The sequence below is a fragment of the Pinus tabuliformis genome, chromosome 5_2 (genome assembly GCF_031772625.1).
Source record: "Pinus tabuliformis cultivar Carrire ecotype Pingquan chromosome 5_2, CPIR1, whole genome shotgun sequence".
Classification (NCBI taxonomy): Eukaryota; Viridiplantae; Streptophyta; class Pinopsida; order Pinales; family Pinaceae; genus Pinus; species Pinus tabuliformis.
The window spans coordinates 574086426-574109989 of record NC_142306.1 but is presented as its reverse complement, the minus strand read 5'-3'; positions in this window follow the sequence as shown (position 1 = coordinate 574109989).

The window sequence follows — 23564 nt, the reverse complement described above, 5'->3', positions numbered from 1 at the left end:
AATTGAGAAGCACAACAACAGCAAGGTGATTTTCTCCCAAAACGGTTTCCATCAGAAATAGTTGTGTTCTTATGTGTGAATTATTGTGTTGATGTTTAACATGTTTATTATTCTATGAGTTACCATTTATTTCATATTGGATAGACTAATATGGGGGATATGTATGGTTATTTTATATTGTGGTCAAAAATTTTAAGAATTGATCTAAAGGCCATCACTGCTTATTCACCCCCCTCCCAGTAGTGAATACATTTCCAACAAAATATACTACATGGTAATCTAATGAAAATGTAATTGGTAAGAAAAGGAAGTGTTAATATATGAGATGCAACATTATAAAAAATCAACAAAAGGACCCATATTTTTTTTCGAATCATGCATGTTAAAAAAATTTCTAATAAATATTGCTAAACAAATATTTCAAGCTAAAACTATAATATCATGTGATATTGCATTGCTTTTGAAATTATTGTAACTAGATATAAGCACATATTTGGATTTTAGCCTTGATTTAATCACATACCAATTAACCCTCACTTGAAAATTAGAACATACTAAATGATTTAATTGAAAATTTTGTATTTATACAAAAGCAACCTCAATCTACTAATGTCATTTATATTATTTGACAACCATTTATTTGAATTATAAAACATTATTCCCCTAATGGGGGTGTTAATGTAGAAAGGATGGGGTTGGGTTATTGTGCCCACCACCCTTGGGAATTCATGCTCCCAATTAATGCGAGAGGTATGTAGAATTTCATTCACATTCATGATCATGCAACTAAAACATAGGAGCAAGTATCAAGCCATGGCATGTAGTGTTGATGGGAATGTGAGAGCCAAGGTTTATTCCTTAGCCTCGTGGAGCATAGTTTCTGAGCAAGAGAATGATGGAGCCCCCTAGTGTGGATTTATCTAGAGTTTTTTTTAAGGTGGACTAAGGAATTGAATTTAGCCTCTAGTTGGTTTGTGAAGGTGTTGCTCTAGGCCCGTGTTTTATGCTAGTTGACTAAGTGGTTGGCCCATCTATGTGGGTTGGAGAATTGGGCTTGTAAGTTCTTAATGTTTTCTCCCTTTATGTCAGGCTAGGTTAGTTATTTGTCTTGAATTCTTGGTGATTTTGAATTCAATAGCATGTCCTTTTCATCCTTGGCTTGTCAAGTGTCTCTAGTTTGTGAGTTTTTCTCTTGCTCAATCTTTGGTCTTGGATTTTTCAACTCTGCACTCTCTATGTCGCATCATGGGTATTCGTAGTGTTGTGTGTAGGAATGTTTCACTGATGGTTTTTCTTTCTTCCTATAGTGTGAGGCTCTAGGAGAGGGATTGTGTCATGGGTCTATGGATTTTTTATTGTTATTGGTATGTTGTCATGGGGTGGTGTTGTCTTGGTCAAATGGCTAAGGAATTAAAGCCTGTTGTGAAATTTGTGTTTTCCCCTGCCTGTTTAGGTGGCTTTCTTTCTAAATTTAATCTCCTCATATGGGGTTATTGTGACAATTGGGTATGTTGGTGTCATCACCTAATCGAGGGGGAAAGAGTCAGATTTTTCTATCCTTTTGCAAGTAAAGTAATTCCCATAGATATTCAAATCAATCTCTTGATGACTCTGATATTCCTCTAAGGCAACAACATAGAAGAAGAATAGGTGGAGGGGGCACTACTCAACCTGGTTAGAGGGGCGTGGGGTTTTTTTCTCATGAGTCGGTGACATACTATTTCAACGCATTTCTGCCTGAGGTGAATATGGAAATAAGAGAATTAGAGACAAAAGTGGGAGAAGAGAGGAATTTGTTATCTTATTCAGAATTGCTCAAGGATTTGGGGGGTGTTTTCTAGATCCTAGATACTCGAGATGTAGAAAGAAATAATTCTTAAACTCAATGGCCCTTTATTGGCAAATGAATACACTGTTTGGATTAGTTCTTAGAGGAAAACAAGTTGAAAAGCACAACATATTTGCATCGCTAGAATATGTCAAGAGGATTTTGAGGAAGTTGTGCTTCTACGTTGGTGGGATTGATGCCTTCTTAAGGCATGTAGAGAGCCTAAAGATGTAGGAAAATGTTTCTGTGTGGAAATCTTTACAACGATGTGGGAACATGTAGTGATGGATATTAACTGTGGTGCAAATGACTCCACACTTAGCATTGAGAAACTAATTAAGGCTTAGCATTACTATTAATATCTATTCAACAAATTGACATGTAATCAAGCCATCACTCAATTTCTTAATACCATTTACTCAGATGCATTGTGTAATGATTACTAGTTGTAAACATATCAATAAAAGTGTACCTATTAATATTATAAAATAGTGTTTTCAGCTTTTATTCAATGAATCAAAATGTAATTGGCACATTGTTCGAGTGCTTAATAGGATTTATTGTTTGTAAACAAATAAATAATATGTGCATGTCTCTATAGCCAGTATCTGTCATAGAAAATTAAAATGATGTGCGAAAATCCTTTGCACACATTTTCGATTCACATATTTCTTCCACAAAATGGAAGCTTCCTATGCACCTTCGCAGTCCACACAAAGAAATTACATCCTTTGACTACTTAATAGAATTTAATTTAACACATCATGTAATCATTATTCATTGTAAACATATCAATAAAATTATATTTATCAATATTATAAAATAGAGTTTTCGACATTTTTTAGAAAATTGATGCATAATTAGCACATCGTTCAAGTGCTTAATAGAATTTACTACTTGTAAACAAGTTAATAAGATACACAAGGCTCTACATCTAGTATCCATTATATAAAATTGAAATGATACTCTTCACACACTTCTTGTACACATTGCCTCGTTTACTGGTAACATTTTGGCAAAATGTTACATATATTCAATTATCCTCCTATGGCATAGATTACCAGATGTAAAAGAATAATCAACGCATAATGAGGACATCCTTCAAGTACTTAAGGGCATATTAAAATAATAGTTAAGGTTTAATCCTATGATGAACCAAAGGTCCCTTCCTGACTAATGTAAACCTTTACTTGGTAAAGCGACATGCAATCAAAACATTGTTCCAATGCTTAATATAATTTAGCCTAATGAAATGTGTAATGATTACTGCTTTTTAACAAATCAAGAATATTGTATCCATCAATATTATAAAATAGTGTTTTCGACAATTATTCAGGGAATCCACATATAAACATGCTTCGTAACCAATATCCATTCTAGCAGATTGGAAGGATGCGTGGAAGAATGATAAGTGTGACAGAACCTTTGTTCCCTCTTTTTTTAATACCTCTGCATACATTACTCCTCCATACATATCAACTTCCCACAATGCACATTTGTAGATATTAAAAACTTAACTAAGTATTAATCCTATGATAAACAAATATATTTTTAGATCTTAATGGAAAGTACTATTGAAATCATAAGCGTTCATTGAAAAGTAACGACAAATTCATTATATATTTATAGCTTATGCAAATTCAAGCCCGTTGAATTTTACTAGTGGTTATTGTATATTCATGCTATAAACTTGTCATGGTTTTACATTGTTTATAGTAAAAAGAAATTGTAATGGCTTCGTCTCATCTAAGGGTTTTCCAGGTCAGAATGCATAAGGGAACATAGATGAATGAAATATCGACCCTTGTTCAAAATCTAGAAATGAAATGGAGGATGAAGTTTAAGTATTCATGTTTCAGTGTTGTTAAAAGAAACATGACACATTATGCATCACCCAGTGAACCCATAATATTTACTATATCAAGGTCAAAGTTCAAAACACGAGAAGGAATGAAGCAACAAATCCAATTGACATTTTTGGGAAACTCATAGCTTATAGATGCACTCTTTATGGTAGAAAATTTATAATGTTGTTTTTCTTCTCTACTTAGCTATCATCTTGTTGAGAATGATGATAATGAAGAAGATGAGAGGCCTTGGTAATGCAATAAAGAAAGAGGAAATAGTTACTAATTGAAATTTTTTCAATGCTAAAAGATAATAGCAATTAAAGATAATAAATTAGAGAATGTTGTGAAACAACTCCAAGATTTGTTGTGAAAAATATTTAAATATGTGTAAAGGAGTCGGTGTGATATTTGTGTTTACTTAAGTTATGTACATATGGAGAGAGATTCCTAAAAAAATGTGAAAATGTGAAGTTGGGTTACACTTTTGGTCTTGAGAAAAAAAAATATCATTTTTAGAAGTTTTTCAAATTTTGGTAAGCAAAAGAGATATTTCTACTTAGAATTTCATTTTACAATAAAATAAAACTTGTCAAAAAATTTATTAGCTTTCTATTTCTTATTTTTTAGAATTTTTTTTATTCAAATTTGATATGTCAACTTAGAAATTTTTTGGTTGTGTATTCATTAAAAATCAAGGGATCGATAAAAAGTCATGTTTTTTGTCTCCAATGTAATCCTTCTTAACCTTTTGTTTTTTTTTAAAAAGTGTGTTGCAACAATCTAGATAGACTCCACTTTGGCATGGCTATATTTACGATGCCAACAGATGCATATCATAATTACTAGAATTGTTTGAATTGAACCAATATGAAAAAAATACATATTTTGAAGATGTTTAACAAAGCACCATGTTTCTTGTCATATTAGTCTAAAACTAAAAAATATAAAAGCTACCTATTAAAGAGGACGGACCAATGTAATGCACCATCAAATTTTCATATTTTTTCACAGTGTATTTTGGAAGATACAAAATTTTGATTTCACTAAATTATAATGACCTTCAGAAAAATTGTGCACACATTTTACTAGAAAATTAGTTAAGATTAGCAAATACCTATGAAATTCCATAAAATTTATATCTAGTGACAATAGATTCAATTTTTCAAATGTTTGTGTTGGTTCTGAAAGTAAATACACTATATTTGATGGAGTTTAACCATTCTGAAATTGGAAAAGGGTGAATATATGTGAGCCAACTCTCGCTTGTTCAGAGTTGCAGGTTTTCAGCCAAAAAAAAAAATTGAATGAAAGTAACCTTTTTTCATCTAAAATTAAAAAATTTATTGCAAAATTTAAAGTTAATAGATAAAAAAATCCAGTCGAAAAGCTAGTACTTTCAGTCGAGAACATTTTTCATTTTTTCCTTCGACCACAAAAATAACACAGGGTTAACATGTCAAACTAAAGGATATGACCATTTCAGCCAAAACCTATAAATAAACTCGGCTAAAACATTGTTTCCTCACTCTCATCCCAGATTTTCCATATGTAACTTTTGGATAGAAAACTTTTTTCGATCTACCTTAAACATTTTTGAGCTAGATTTTGAATAGTTAACTTTTTTCAGTAACAAATTTCTTGAATAGCTAAATAAGATTTTGGATAGCATATTTTCTTATGCAACTCTTTTTACCAGAACAATTTTATCATATCTTTCATTGAGTTTCTTGTTGAAGAATGTTGAATTGTTGGTTTAACCTGAGCTTGTCAAGTTCTTGATTTATGGTTTGGTTGTATGGATATTTAGGATGTATTAGATCAAATTATTATTTAGGTTTATTAATGTTAGCAGTCACAAGGGTTTACTATTGAAGGTACTAAGTTTGACAGTGTTAAGCAGATTTAACTGGAGTTGGTTGATGTGTCAGGGATTATCTTGTTGACATACATGAATCAAGGTTTAATATTTGTATTACAGCAAGAGCATTGAGTGTATTGGATTGTACAGTTAGGGTTTGGCTTGATTATTTTTGTTGAGTAGGGTTGATTGTTCACTTATCTTTGAGGGTTGATAAGGTTGAAGAAGACGATAGGGTTTTCATTTATATGCTAGATGGATAACAAACATTTTTGGATCTAGCTTTTAGATAGTGAACTTTTTTGGGTTATCTTTTACATAGTAAACTTTTTTTAGTAACAAACTTCTTGATTAGGTAAATAAGATTGCAAAGAGCATAAGTAATATTTTTTAAGGTTTTAGTATTAAAGTTTTTTTTCAAATTTTTCTTTTAATGAAAATGTTTATTGCCCATTTTCTTCTCCATGATTGTAAATTTTTTTAATTTATTTTTAAAATATACAATTTTTGCTTTGAAATTATATTTCTTAATATAAAAATTTCATTAATTGTTTTAAAATCTATATAGATTTGATTCTCATGGGGAATATAAGAGATTGCAAGAGAAAATATGATCGAATTAGAGATATTGATGTTTATAGAAAATATTCAAGAAACTTTTATGGAATAAATAAGGAAGAGCATTTAAATATTGAAAGGGAAAATCAATCTCAACAAGAAGAAGTTGACCCAGGTATGTAAATGTCCATATCATAAATGATATTTAAAATTTCATAGTGTATTATGCAATTTAATTTTTATTTGGTGAAATAATTTGAAAAATAGTTTGCAATGTAAACAAAGAGATTTGCCTCATAACATTGATAATGAGATTCAAAATGTTGAAAGAGAAAGTGAAGAAGAAAATGCACCTGACATTGATGAAGTTGTTGAAGATGTTGAAGGAGATTCAAGTGAAGAAGAAGTTGCACTGCCCATATATATATATATATATGCCATGTATTATCAAAATTATACATTTTTACTAGTTTCACTTTTATTCTCTAATTTTTAATTTAATTATTTAATGTGTATTTATACTCATTTACATTAAATTCCCATATGTACAAGTGAAATCAATATTGATGATGAGATGTTAGAAAATGTTGACACTGGCACATATGGAGATAAAAATGTTTCCCATGTTAGATGATATTGTGTTAAGTTGATTATTGATAATTTCTTCAAAGATGAAAATGTGACATTTCAAGCTCAAATTTTGAGAGATCTATTAACACCAAAGAAACTAAAAGAGGCTACAACACTATTGGGAATTTGAAAACCAATAAAATATAAAAAGGTGAAGGATAATGTGGTAGAAAATATAAATAGTGCTCTAAAATAAATTGGAAGATCTAGAAAGAAAAGTAATCTAGATGCACATGGAGCAATACAAACATTAGTGGTTTCATCAACTACTCATGAAAATTGTTTGATAAAATCTATGTCAGAAGCATTAGGAACCTCACGAAAATCATCGCATGTTATCAAACCAGCTCAAAAAGAAAGATATAAAAGATAGATCAATGCCTTAGAATTCAGCCTCTTCGAGGGAGCAACCTCCTTTACATTACATAAATGAGCAATTATTGGATGATTCAAATGACAAAACCTCCTTTCTATATATAGGAGTCTAAGGAGTCACAATATAACCCAGCCGACCTAACAATAATAATATAAAGCCACAAAAATAACAATAGAGGGATTCGATGGGGCACAATAATAACAATATGGGGACAATAGGGGCAGAACAATATTAATAAGGGATACAACTACAATAGTAATGGGGTAATCACTAGTATTATAGGGACCCAACATGCCCCTCTCCTTCAAAAAAGTGTTGTCCTCAATGCTTGAGTAGTTCTGGATACTTCTGTATAAAATTCTCATCCTCCCATGTGGAATCTTCAGCGGATAAGTTCTTCCACTTGATAAGATACTACGAAATTGATCGATTTCGTACCTATCGAGTTCTTGTTTCTGTGACTGCTTCTAGTTCCAATATAATTTTTCCTTCCTCGTCAAGTTCTGGCAATATTGTTTGAACTAGGAGCTTTTCGCCTATAACCTTCTTTAAACATGAAACATGGAAAACTAGGTGCAATTGAGAAGCTGGAGGAAGCTCCAATTTGTATTCCATAGTACCAATATTTTGCAACACCTTGTATGGACCATAATACTTTGGTGATAATTTATTATCCTTCTTAGCGTGCTTGAGGGACATTTGCTTATATGGTTGTAGCCGTAGGAATACCCAATCACCTACATCAAAGCTTCTTTCATTCTGATATTGATCTGCTTGTTGTTTCATTCTATTCTGTGCTAACATGAGGTTATCCTTTAAGAGTTGGAGGACTTGTTGTTGATGTTCGATGTGATGTTCCACTGCTTGAACCTTAGAATTTTCTCTTAAATATGATATGATGGATGGTGACTGATATCCATAAAGTGCCATAAATGGGGTCATTTTTGTTGTTGTATGGAAGGAAGTGTTATACCACCATTCAGCCAGAGGCAACCATTTGACCCATTGTGTCTGTTTATCAAATACAGAGCAACAAAGATATCCTTCCAAACATTTGTTTACTATCTTAGTTTGCCCATCAAATTGAGGATGATAAGATGAGCTATGAGCTAACTGAGTACCAAGACAAGAAAATATTTTTTTCCAAAAATTTCCTGTGAAAATGGGATCTCTGTCACTTACAATAATCTTTGGGTTTCCATGTAGCTTTTGAATTTTTTCCATAAATGTAGTAGAAAATTTACTAGCTTTAAATGGATGTGATAGTGCACAAAAGTGTGCATACTTGGTAAGTCTATCAACTACCACCATGATGACACTCTTTCCCTTAGACTTGGGTAAACCTGTGATGAAATCCATTGAAATCTCCTCCTAACGTTGGCTTGGAATGGATAAAGGTTGTAATAGACCCGGTGTCTTAATTGTTTCAAATTTATTTTGTTGGCAAACCAAACATTCCGCCACAAACTTTTGAATATCCAATTTAAGGCCATCCCAAAAAAATTCCTTCTTAACCCTATGGTAAGCTTTTAAAAATCCTGAGTGCCCTCCTAAGGGAGAAGTGTGCAATTCCATAAGAATCTTTTGTTTTTGTTGGGAATTCTTACAGAGGTATAAGCGATATTTGTACCATAACGAATCATTTTTCCAGCTAAATGTATTAGACATACTGGAATCTTGTTGTAACTTTAGAATAAGTGCCCACACTTCTTCGTCATTCTTCCATTCCTCCCTTTCTTCGTTTATCCAATCGAGTTGGATAATAGAAATTGTGCACAACAATGCTTCCACATCCTCATCCTTTCTTGAGAGTGCATCTGCCACCACATTTTGCTTCCCTTTTTTGTGGATGATTTCAAATTTATAACCCAACATCTTTGTGACCCACTTTTATTGCTCTTTAGAGGATAATCTTTGTTCCAAAAAGTATTTAAGGCTATCATGATCTGTTTTTACCTTGAAGTGTCTTCCCATTAGGTAGGGTCACCATTTCTTAAGTGCATGGAGTATTGCCAACATTTCCTTCTCATAAATAGCTTTGTGTAAAAACTTTCCCTTGATTGGATGACTTTCAAAAGCAACGTGTCTTTCATCTTGCATTAAAACAGCACCAATTCCATTTCCTGAAGCATCACATTCCACAATAAAGGTTTTTGTGAAGTCTGGTGTAGCTAAGACTGGTGCTTGGCACATTTCCTCTTTAAGATGTTCAAAGGCCTTTATTGCTTCTGGAGTCCATGAAAATGCATCTTTCTTCAATAATGTTGTTAGAGGTGCTGCTATTCTCCCATAATTCTTAACAAACTTGCAATAATACCCTGTCAACCCAAGAAATCCTCATAGATGCTTTATGGATGTGGGGATTTTCCATTCCTTAATGGTTTTAATTCTGCTAGGGTCTACCTTAACTCCTTCATGAGATACAATATGACCTAGATATTCCACCTCTTGTACTCCAAAGAAACATTTGGATCCTTTTGCGTATAATTGTTACTCCTCCAATAGTTGTAGCACCCTGTCAACATGTTCAACATGATCCTTCCAAGACTTGTTGTAGATTAGTATATCATCAAAAAATACTAACACAAATTTTCTAAGAAATGGTTTGAAAATGGAATTCATCAAACCTTGAAATGTTTAAGGTGCATTGGTAAGGCCAAATGGCATGACCAAAAATTCATAATGACCCTCATGAGTTCTAAATGTTGTTTTCAAAATGTCTTCAGTCTTCATTCTGATTTGATGATATCCTGAAGAAAGATCCAACTTGGTGAAGTAAATTGATCCATGCAATTCATCCAGTAATTCATTAATGACAGGAATGGGAAACTTATCTTTAATAGTTAGCTTGTTGAGCTCCCTATAATCCGGACACATGTGCCATGATCCATCCTTCTTGTGCACCAATACTACTGGAGTAGAGAAAGAACTTTGACTCGATTGAATTATACCAGCCTCTAGCATTTCTACAACCATACATTCAATTTCACTCTTTTGGGCACAAGGATATCTGTACAGCCTGATTTTTGGAGGAACACTACCTGGAATCAGATGAATAGCATGATCATGATCACGAATAGGTGGGAGACCTTTGCGAGTCTCAAATACCTTGGAATGATTGTCCAAGACTTTTTGGAGATCTGGAGAAATAGATGATTCCAATGTGGAAACATCTAGTGAACATAATTGTGCAATTACACCTCTTTGTTACTTGTTTAGAAGCTTTGTCATACCGTTAGAGATTATTATCTTTCCCGATTTCCCTGTAGTACCCCTTAATTCAACCTCCTTTCCTTCCACAGAAAATTTCATGAAAAGTTCTTGAAAATTAAAAGCTATTGTACCCAAGGATTGTAGCCATTGGACTCCTAATACAACATCAGCACCTCCCATTAGAATGGAAAGCATTGGGCTAGTCAATACATATTCTCCCATGGACAGCTTGATATTATGGCACTTTCCTGAGAAATTTATTGTTCCTCCATTTGCAACCATCACTTGACACTCTGGTGCTGGATATAAGAAGCAATTCAATTCTTTTGCTACCTTACAATGAATAAAATTGTGGGTACTTCCTGAATCAATCAACACTATTACCTTTTTCTTCTTGATTTGTCCTTCTATCTTGATGGTTTGAGGAGTGGTAATTCCCACCAATGCATTACAAGATATGGTCGGATTCATTTCTTCTTTATCTAGGCTTTGTTCCTAGAGTATATCCTCTTCTTTTGACCTTTCTTGCTCCTTTTCTTCTTCCTCTTCACAATCTATGTAGAATAATTTATTCTTAGCACACTTATGACCTTTAATGTATTTGCTATCAAAACTATAAAAAATCCCTTTTGCACTTTTTTCTTCCAATTGTTGTGGTGTCAACCTTATAGGTTGTGGAAGAATAGGGGCAACAACACTTCCATATTTATAGTTGTGAGTGGTATGCTTCTTGGTTACCATAATTTTGCTTTCCATTTTTCTTGCTAACCTGAATGCCTTCTCTAATGAATCAGGTTCCCAAAGGCGAACATCATGTTCAATATTATCCTTTAAATTCCTTATGAACACATCAATCCTATGCTCCTCTAGAATATTTTTTACCCTTATGTTCAATTTTTGGAACTCCTCAATGTGCTCCATTGTTGAACCCTTTTTTTTTAGACTTATCAATTGGCTAAAAAAAGTGTTGCTTTTTGTATCCTCATAATGTGCTGTCAATTCTTCCTTTAAAATTGCCCAAGTGATAATTTTTTTACGAGAGCAAAGCCATTGATACCATACAAACTGATTTGGTTCCAAATATAAAGTTGCAATACGTACCGTTTGTGTGTTTTGCACATTATTGAGATTGGAAAATTGCTCCATCTGTAATATCCATATTGCGGGATCCTTGCCAGCAAACTTCCTCATATCGATTTTTGGAATATGGTGGGTCTTCGATCCCACATTAGAGTCTATGAAATCATGATAAACATTTTTTTTGTTCGCATCATGAGTTTCCTTTACTACCTTTTCACCATTAGTAAGTATTTCTTGTAGAAAATTTGTTAAATCTGTCTTCAAATCTGCCATGTCTGCCTTCAAATCTGTCTTCAAATCTGCCATGTCTCTCTTCAAATCTGTCTTCAAATCTATATTCAAATCATCCATCTTAGCTTCCATGCCCTTTATCTTAGATTACACGCCATTTATCTTAGCTTCTGATAGCTTTTGTGAGAGTGACATTTGTTTCACTTGGTCTTGTAATTTTGATATATCATGTAGCATTTCTTCCTCTTCCTCATGAGTCATGCTAGAGCTTTCAGGTTGCTTACTAGGTGTTTTCATTTTCTTTCCTTGGGGCATCAGTTACCAATAATAATGCTCTACTATTCCCTTTGAATTCCTTCAAAATAAATTTTCAAACCAAGAAGAAAAAATTTAAAAAAATATACACACCTTTTTCACTTTGTAGGAGCTCGATATTGCCTCTAATGTATCTCTATACTTTCAGATCATCCAGTTCTAAAATTGTGATCTGCAGTAGCCCTCTGTGTCCTCTTTCCAATTCCACTAGTCTGATCCAAATTATATTCTCCAAGAAAGAGTTATGCGAAATCTCCCACAGTGACCTGATTATAGACTAGTTCAGTAGAGTGAAATTGGACGACGTGCCATGGGTCACTGTTTCAACCTTTGGCTTTGAAAAATATATACAAGAAACTACAGTTTGTCCTCTTTCTGTACCTTCTTATGAAATTTCAATCCGATGCTCAGAGAGAAAGTTATTATGATTTTCCCCAATTCACTTGTTTAGAATGTAATTCAGGACACTGCAAAATGACCAACTTCCTCAGATCATATCTCCGTAAATATAGCTCAAAATGTTCTGAAATTCGGACCCGAGGTTCAGCGCGATTTCTTCTCAAACGGTTTTTTTTTTTAGCTTCTAAAACATCGCAAAAAAAAAGTTATAGCGAAAATTCCGTGATGACTTATTTGGAGCAGCAAAACCCTAGAATCCAAAGCTTTGATACCAGATGTTATGAAACCAACTCAAAAAAAAGATAGAAAAGATAGCTCAACGCCTTAGAATTCAACCTCTTCGAGGGGGCAGCCTCCTTTACATTACATAAATGAACAATTCTTGGATGATTCAAATGACAAAACCTCCTTTCTATATATAGGAGTCTAAGGAGTCACAATATAACCCAGCCGACCTAACAATAATAATATAAAGCCACAAAAATAACAATAGATGGATTCTATGGGGCACAGTAATAACAATATGGGGACAATAGGGGCACAAAAATATTAATAAGGGATACAACTAATTAATGGGTTAATCACTAGTATTATAGGGACCCAAAATCGCATAAGAATAGGAAATTTTGATTGCAAATAGATGCAAATGATGAGCTTGCTTGCTAGACAATTATTTGTTGGAAACCATACAAAGATAGATTTAGAGAAAATGTTAAAACTATGATATGTGAATATTGGATGAAAAAATCATGTGTTTCACCAAAAGAAAGGGATGTGATGTGATGAATAATAGCATGGAATCAATATGAATAACATCCAAAACATATCTTGGACACCACTCAGATATATTTGTTCAATAGGTTCAAAAAAGAGAATCGTGGAATTAATATCTCAATTAGTACTTTTTAACAAAAATCATGGTATGGTAATCCTACCACTGTACAAGGCACTTTTCATTGTTGTTATCATGTGGAATTTGAATTATATTATGACACCTTCCTTAATTTTGGTAAAACATTTTGGAGAAATTCACCTCCTCCTTCCACTATCCATGATTTCATATCCCAGATTCTATGTGGAAGAGAAAATCATGAATTATTTTACCAAAATAAATGTGTTGGTGGTAAAAAATGTGATAATTGTGGAAAGGAGAAATTCACCTCCTCCTTCCACTATCCATGATTTCATATCCCAGATTCTATGTGGAAGAGAAAATCATGAATTATTTTACCAAAAGAAATGTGTTGGTGGTAAAAAAATGTGATAATTGTGGAAATTTGACTTTTTTTCAACAAATATCCTATTGATATGAATGATCAATTACTGTCCAACATAAAAGTGGAATGGAAGATATATGAATAAATCCATACAACGATAGGTGCAAGTGGTAGTACAAATGTTAGAAGTATTGATTTACAAGAAGATGAAATTTTTGTGATAGATTTTTTGAAGAAGCTTGAAAAATAAATTTATAAATACACCAAGAATTCTGATAGAGATTGATGGCAAGACCTGCAATTAAAAAAATCACATGAAATTTTTCCACCATGGACGATTTTGTTGATAGTTCATTTTGTAGAAAATTACACATTTGTTGCACAAAATGAAAAACAGAGTGAATATTATCATTTTGACCAAATCTTTATGCTTGTCCACGTTCTATATACACATGCTAAAAAAAATGTTGATCATATAGAAAGCACAAATGAAAATGAAAATGTTATTAAAGAATGACATTTTTATATCAGTGATGATCATACATATGATATACATTTTGTACAACATTGTTTTGATAAGATTTTTGATTCATTGAAAGCTCATGGAATAAAATTAAATGAACATTGGATATTGTCAAATGGATGTGCCGGTCAATTAAAATCTTCATGATCATTCTTTTAATTGTGTCGTCTTCATATGAAAACCAACATTAAAAATTATTGGAATTTCTTTAAGACTAGTCATGGAAAAGGAGAACATGATGACATGGGCATGTAGAAAAGGAGTACTTCGAAGATATCAGATGGACCACTCTGCCAACCGACTTGTCTCAACTGATTAAGTTTTTCAATGGTGCATTGTTACACTAATCCATGAGACTAACCCATCAAGGGAGGTACATAGCTATGTATATATATGAACTTGTATATATTTTTAATATATGATCATTTTTATAAAATTTAAATTTTTTAAAAATTTAAAAATTATAGTTTAAATAATTTATTGATGATTATATTTGATATATAAATTTTGTTTTAAATAACAATTATATTCTTGTTTGAATTTAATATAGGTTCTTTTGGCATATTGGAGTCCAACATGTAGATAGATCAATTCCATATGACGTTAAAATAATAAAAGGGACTTGAAAATTGCATTCAATTAAAGCAAAAGAGTACAGAAATGTATTTGAATTTGATAAAAGAAAAGAATAATTTTCTTTTCCAATTTGAATAAAGGACACAACATTCAATGATTCTTGTGAAAACAATATGTATGTGAAAGCTTGGGAACATACAAAACTTAATACAAAGGGGAAAATGTCACTTACAAGCTTGGGAGAGATGGAATTAGAGGAGGTTATAGAGTCATCCAAGGGTGATAGAGTTTATGATCTTGTTAGAGAAGGTAACATTCCAATTTCTTTCAAAGGATATGTGTGTGTGTGTGTGTGTGTGTGTGTGTGTGTGTGTAATCATTGTGTATAGATAATAGTTAAAATATAGATCTAGATCTAATAAAATTGTACATGTTGATAAATAATTTCTTGTTAATGATAATTTGAATTTGTGCATTGCTTTTTATTGTGCATAAGATGTTTTTATTGTAGGTTCACCCATCAACACCATAGAAAATGTCAAGTATTATTTGATTCAGTACACTAAACGAAAGATGAAGTTATTGGAGGACTATGATGATAATGGTGGTTTTATATATGAAAGGGGGCATATAATACTGAAAGGATATTTTTTCCAAGAAACTCATCAAACCACGAGTCATGTTTTCTTTCAAGACTATCAACCTGATGCCATAAGTTGTCAATATAGTCATTTGGTGTGTGAAATATGCATAAAGTTGGTAGAAGTTCAATCAAGAAAAAAATAAAATTTTAAAAATGAAGAATGTCAAAATCCAACCATGAATGAATCATTTAGGATGGCATTCCATTAGAATATTTTTAATTGAACTAGCCAACAATATCTTCTCCTTGTATTCATCTCTTAGAAAGAGTTCTAGTAGATTGTTAGCCTTCCTTTTTTTTCACTCTTAAGTTGTTCATTCTAGCTACTACTAGGCATTACAGAATTATTTTCATTAAAGTGGGTCGCCTTTGTTGTTAAGTTAAAAGGAACTTCAAATATCCCAAATACTACTACAATTTAAGGAGGTAGCATCACAATATTTTTTTTTTTGTTGATCATACTTCTATCATGTTTATGATGCATTTTTCTTCTTTATGCCATTTTTGTGTCTTTCCAAATATTTGTATTGTTATCTTAGTGACATTATTTACTTTATTAAAATCTCATTACCATCAATTTCAAATGTTTTATATCTCTTGTATATCTTGATAGAATCAAATTAGTTTCCTAAGTAGGTAGAAAAAATGCATTTTATTGTGTGTTTGTCCTATACATGAAGTGCATACACCATCTATATGTGCATTGTATAATCTCCATTGTATGAACCTATTAACTAACAATTCATGTTTCACACATAGTATTTAACATTTAAAAAATTCATTTACTAAGACAAAAGTTAGGCCCATGTTGATATTAATGCAAATTTTCAAATTAATACAACTTTAGTTGATTCAACGTTGCAATATTTAATTCCCAATCTCTATGCTTTCTCAAATTTCATGAAAAATACAGTAGAAAAATACTTTAAGAAAAAGAAGGTACTTAACTTTAGAATTTTCATATTTAACAAACTTAATGGAATGTCCTTTTGTACAAAACACATATCTCATATATATGTACCATAAATCTCATAAAAAGAGAGAGAAAGTGTAATGATCTATTATAAATGGGGCACTTACTACTCCAAATCTGCGTATAAATAGAATTTCATGAGGCTATAATAGAATTTCTTCCAGATATTCTATGGAATAGCTCAAGACTTTGGCCATGCTTTTAATCACAAAAACTCTACTTTTCAACACTTTTCTAGTCTTAGGCTAAAAAAACCTTTCATACATCTGCGTGCAAATAAACTAAATTAATATAACATTACCTCCAACAGAAGGAGGAGGATAATGAGAATCTGATGTGTCAACTATATTTGGTAGAATACTATATTGAAAGTTTCAAAGGGTGAGAAAATTTGGTTATTAAATAATTCAAATCTTTTATTAAAACCAAGTTTATTTTTTTTTGCAAGTTTTGTTAAGTAAATGATTGAAAAAGGGCACGTGTCATAAAAGGGCGTATACATGTCTTTAATTTTTGGTTAAAAAGGAGATTATATCGTGTAATCACATTAATAAATAATCAAGTCTCATAGGGTCAAGGTTGATTGAGAGGGAAAAATAAGCATTTGAATACCTCACTTTAGGGGTTAGACGATAGAAACATTTTCATGACTCCACATTAATGCAAATGGGGGTTGGCATGCATTTATGATCTAGAAACCTTAGAAAATGAATGTATTTTCATGTACTAATAATAAGACCTTGATAGGATTGTGATGGGTTTATGTTAAATAGGTGATATGGATAGGAGATCAGATAATTAGGATGGTGCATACTTCAAATGGCATCGATATCAGGAATGAGATTTAGATCAAGGATGTATATCAATGGAATGGATAGGATTGGGGCATAGCTTTATTTCGAAAATTTTTATAGGAAAATTAAGAAAAGAAAATGATTAAACTCACAAACTATAACTTGAAACCTAAAATCAAACAAAGAGTTGGAAATTAACTAGAAAAATCAAGCAAAGGTTGATCAATGAGAACGTTGGTGGGTAATAATGGCATCCAAAATATGACCTATATGTGACTACATTTTTTGACATTTTGATGCATTCTACTCATCCACATTTTAACTATATTCATTCTACTTATCACTTGATGCATTCTACTTATCATTTAACTTCAAACATACATCACTCAAAGTTGGTATGGGGAAACTATAATTATTAAAAAGGATATCAAAAGTTGGGTTCTAAAGCTCTACATATGTGAGCCATACAAAGTACCAACTAAATGCAATTTCACTTTCATTGCTTCATTTTCATCAACTTAATTGTAAAACCTTTAAGTATCAAACCATGCATCATGCAAAATGGACCATGTTTTATTATGCAATTTTATAGTATGTTTTATTTGAACAACTTTATTTTAAAATTTAAGTATCAACCCACATCCATAGTAGCTCTTATATACAGGATGATAATCTATTCATGAATGCAACATGTATAGCATGTTTTATAATGCAATTTTAAGTTATGATTACTTTCAATATTCAACAACGGCTTGATAAAACCCAAGTATCAACCCACATCCATAGTTTTTCCAGACTTCTATAACATGATACTTTATTCACGAATGTAAAATGATTTCTTTGAATTTATTCAATGAACATGATAAAAACCCAAGTATCAACCCACATCCATAGTAGCTTTATACTTCCACAGTTCATGATACTTGATTCATGAATGTAAAATGATTGCTTTGAATTTATCCATTTCACTTGATAAAACCTAAGTTTCAACCCATATCCATAGTATATTTTCTACAACATTATAAGATTCATCATGCAAAATGTGTACCATGACCCATTGAATGTAAATTTACTTTCATTGCTTCTCATTCATGAACATCTTAAATCTAAAACCTTTTAAGTATCAAACCATGCATCATGCACAATGTACCATGTTTTATGATCCAATTGTATAGTATGTTTGTTTTGTACAACTTGATTTAAAAACTTAAGTATCAACCTACATCCATAGTAGCTCTTCTATATAATTTGATAATCTATTCATGAATTCAAAATGTACCATGTTTTATAATTTGCAATTTTAATATATATATATATATATATATATATATATATATATATATATATATATATATATGATTGCTTTGAATATTCATTGACCAACTTGAAAAAACCTAAGTATCAACCCACATCCTTAGTATCGTCTACAACATTATAAGATTAATCATGAAAAATGTGTAAACTCCAAAATTTTATATTAAAGATCAGTTCATAACAAATAGTTCCATGAAAAATATGTCCAATATTTATATCATGATAAAATTAAATATAATAAAAAGAATGTCAAATATAAATATTCATCAAGGAGAATCTCACTCACATCTATTATCTATCATCATCTTCATCCTCATGGGTGCCTTGCACAACATGTGTATTATGCATATATACATAAGATTTTGTACGTTTAAATTAAATTTTAACATATTAAAATTAAACGAGATTTGTTTTATAAGCAAGCATTTTTAAATTATATTAGCTAAACAAAATTTACACATTATACAATCATGAGTTCCATCTCTGCCTCAATGTGAGGAACCTAGATAGTGTAGTTCAAAAATATTTGCCCTTGGGTGGGGAAACCAAAGTTCACAATGTCCAAAAAATTTGATATATGAAAAATGAAGCTATACGAATTACAGAGGGTTGAGCCTCTCTACACATTGATCACATATTGATGAATGAGGGTAGTGGAAAACTACACCATCACAATGAGATTCTTAGTCTCCAACTGGGTGCACTTGGGTTGAGACGAAAGGTTGTGGACATGCTGGCATTCATGGAGTCAAAATAAGGTTGCTCTAATATCCAAAAGAAAAAATGAGAGTGAAGTCACCAATCTTTTTCTTGTCATTGCATCGGTGTATAATGAGCACTACATTGGAACCTCATCATTGTTGAGATGGTGCCTCCTCGAGCCTGGGTGTTTTCATGAGCTTGCACTAAGTTGTGATCCCTAGGGACCTCCTCCAACATATAACATAGGAATGGGTTGGGCCAAACGGGGGAGGGAGGTGGAGCTTTGTTCACTGAAGGACGAGGAGGAGGAGCTATGCGGGTGGAGGGAGAGGATTAACTAAGTAGAGGGGAGCATGCGGGAGACATAGTATGGGAAGGAAGGTTGGGGGAATAAGAAATGTTGAGATCTCTGGCTAGTATTTTGGGTGAGGAGGAAAAGTGGTTGAAGTGTACGGGGAGCTCCACAATCCAATTGGTAGTCTTCGTCTTATCCTTCTCTTTATCCATCAGATGATTGGTCGAGAGATTATGGATCACCCAAAGGGACGAGTGTCCCATGTGGGTCTCTTCTTCCTCCATGGCCACCACTTTCCTTCGAATGTGCACAAGTATGTTGTGGTCGAGGAAGGTGGTGATAGAATCTTTGTACAGAGTGGTTGAGGGTTGTCCATGACCTCTACACTAGCCAGGGCAACATCCCCTCCCTTTTTCACTACTCATAATTAAGTTTCAAAGATTGGCTATTGTAGAATTGAGGTAAGAAGGAGTGGAGTAGAGCATAGAGGAAGGTAACCAGGAGATAAACAACGGGGAGGCCAGGCTACTACAGATTATAAAGTTGGAGGCAACAAGGTGGGTTGCGCATTTCAAGGTGAGGGAGTGAATATGGAATTGAATTCATGAGGTTTCCATCTATTGAGGGATAGACTAACCATGTCAAATGCCATTATTTGGTCTATCTCAGGTCACCTAGATCCAAGGTAAAATTAAATTAGAATTTTATCATCAAAAAAAATTATAAAAGGTTTCAAATTCGACGCAATACCTCGTGGTGTCCACCTTGCATTGTGCCCTGATGGATTCCCTGTACAACACATGTACGTGTATATATTAAAAGTTTAAAATTTCATATGAAAATGCATGAACTCGTAATATTGAAAAGATTGTAACAATTTCTTTAAATTTTCTAGATGACACAACACTCATAGTTGACTCCATCACTAATGTCCCTAGAGAAGGAAAATTGCCTTCACAACCTAAAATTTTAAAATTTTAAAACTGTAATATAGCTCTTGATTTTTAACAAAATTTTCTTCAATGTATAACAAAATAAGGTTGAAATATGTAATACTTGTGACAAGCCAATCTTTGGTACATCTCCTAAAATAGAGGAAGAGAGTCATGTAGTGCCAAAAATGCTAGATGGAATGGAAATTTGTTAACATTCAACTATGCAATTATGTCTTTTACAAAAAATTATTCATAATACCAATATAATAAAATTAAATTAATATTATGGGAATGTTCTTCAAAAAAACTAATATCTCTCAACATATCTTCATTTGAACCCAAACCCAGCAATGTTATGTTATCAAAATTTTCATTCAACAAATGATTTAACTGCAAATGGTGAACATATGAAACATTTGTGTTAGATTATATCTAAAAATATTTACAAAATATATGTGAATCTAATTCCCTCTTATAAACATTAACATTAAAACATCTCTTCTAAACATTATCACATACATTACATTACATTAAAGTATGAACCCTAAACATTAATGCATATTGATCCCATGTCATCTTCCTCATGAAAAATTAGGTCTTGCCATCCATTAGGGAAAGCCTTTGCATACGCTCTAACCTCTTGATTATTCATATTATTTATTTGCACAACTAATTTAAAAATAAAATAAGCATGTTCATTAGCTCATGCTCTTTGTCAATTTAGCCTGACATCAATTCTAGTTAATGTAGTCTCTATGTTGTCTAGAATGGCATCCCTTTCTTCTTGATCAATCTCAGAAGTGGCATCCATGTTTGACCATAGAGTTACTAGACATGGTGGTTCAGGTACCAAAGGAGGTGAAGGACAAGGAAATGTAGTATCCCTAAATGCACCATTTCGATCATATGTCTGATCTTTTATAGTACCATAATATTTGGATGGAACCTCAAAAAAATATGCATACAATAATCGTGAAAACACGTGGAACCTCATCATTCCATGGTATCTTTCCATATGTCACAAGAAACCTATCATACAAATGGTGGGTTATTTCAAGTTGCTTGACATATTGCACCTTCAACATCTTTCTTTCCAACCATTCTTTAAAATTAAACATAGATTTGGCATGTACTTTTGTAACCCTCCTATTTACCTCAGCCCATTTATTAGAACTCATCATTGTTTCCTTATGACACCTCATCATATCTATAAATCCATTAGTTATTGGCCCAATGTCATTGTAAATATCAAGAAATGTACTTACAGAGTGCAAAACTATTTCTAATATTTGCCAACTCTCTATAGGAATCTCCAACCTCCCAATATCATCCATCAATTTTGAATAATGAGTTGTGCACCTCTGTAACTTACACTGTTGGATATTTCTCTCCCAAGGAATGTCATTAAGAATATCTAATGGATATGTGGTAATTGGCATATAGTCTTTTTCTTGAAATTCCATCCTTCCCCTACGTTGAATTTCTTCTACATTTTCACCCCCTACCTCAATATAATTACATAAATATTAAAACATTTAAATGTATTTATATACATGAAAAATAAACATACATGCAATTTATTCACATACGAATAACATAAATAAATTTAAATTATTTAGTTTACCAAATGGACGTACATGATTTGATTGAGATTCATGACCACCCTGAGATGGTTGAGCACCATCATGCCCAAGTACATGAGTTGATTGATCTTTTTGACCATCGAGAGAAGGTTGAGCACCCTCATGCAATGACCTAGTGAGAGATGCTTCTAAAAAATATGGAAATTATAAATTAATAAGGTTAAATTGACAAAAATCAATTTAATATGTATGTACATATGATTCTACCAATTTATCATTTAAGTATTTGCACATAAACATGTATATACCATGTTGATTATGTAATTAACAATGGTCCTCCATTGATTCATTTGATACTGTCCTTGACTTAGTGGCAGATCCTTCTAAAAAAGATGGATTTATAAATAATAAAGATAAATTGACAAAAATGAATTCAATGTGTATGTACATATGATTCTACCAATATCATTTAAGTAAGTTTGGACATAAACATACAATGATGAGGAAACAAATTATTTTCCTCCCTTAATTCATCTAATGCTCTCCTTGATCCATGACCACCAATCTCTTTGGCATGCATAGAAATTCGTGCTCGAGTTGATGCTCAAGACTCATTTGATGTTCTATCTCATTTACGACTTGAAGAATTTGGTGGTGACTACTCATGTGATGATGTAGACCCTCGATCCATATATATATATATATATATATATATGGATATGATATTTCAAAAAACCCAAGTCACCTCATGCATTTAAAAATCTTTAAAACTACTATTTAAATATATCAAGAATTAAAAACTTAATAAGACGTAAAGTTAACTATTTAAGGATTTCCTCAAAATTCTTTAAGGTATAATTCTCTTTGGCCTGATATAAATATAAACAACAAGTAAATACTCAATATTTGAGTTGGGGCACACTTATTATAGTATTGAAATAACCACATGGTCATTAAATACACCACATTTATAACTAAAAACTGTACACATATCAGAGATATATTGCATGTCTTACAATGTCCATCAATAAATATTGATGGAGTGGTTCTTGATACCAATTCATCTTTCACACACAATATTGAGATGGAATTGCCCCATACAATATATCACTATACATCCTATTAACATTTTCACAATGACTTATGCCAAACAATTGAAATTGACTAGAAATAAGTTTTGCTTCTCTATGTAATTGTTTTAACTTCTCGGGGGCATCGATGACGATGGATACGGCTAGCTAGGGTTTGACATTTTCTGCAGGTTTCTGAGCCTGCGAGATATCCCTGACCCGTCACCAACTGGACGCATCTGCCCTTACCTCTGGTGGACGATCTCGTCCTGTAACTACAGTCCCCTGACACTTGCTCTCTGCTCTATTGTCACTGGAACCTGCTGTTCTCATGGGAGATTATGAAGATGTAGATTACATTGCCGGCCCTCTGGAAGGCGTACCTATCTGGCGTACCCCAAATGCTTTACGAGGTATGTATAACCAAGCTTCTTTTTCTAATGGGGATCCATCGCTCTCTCGTCCGGCAGCTCATCTGATCCTTACACCTTCCCGGCATGACCTCTTTTCTCCGGCGACCCTCGGATCTGAGGGGGAATGCGCTCCCCCTTTCCCTCACCCCCCTTCCTTCTCTACTTCAGTCCCGGATCTCGCTCATACT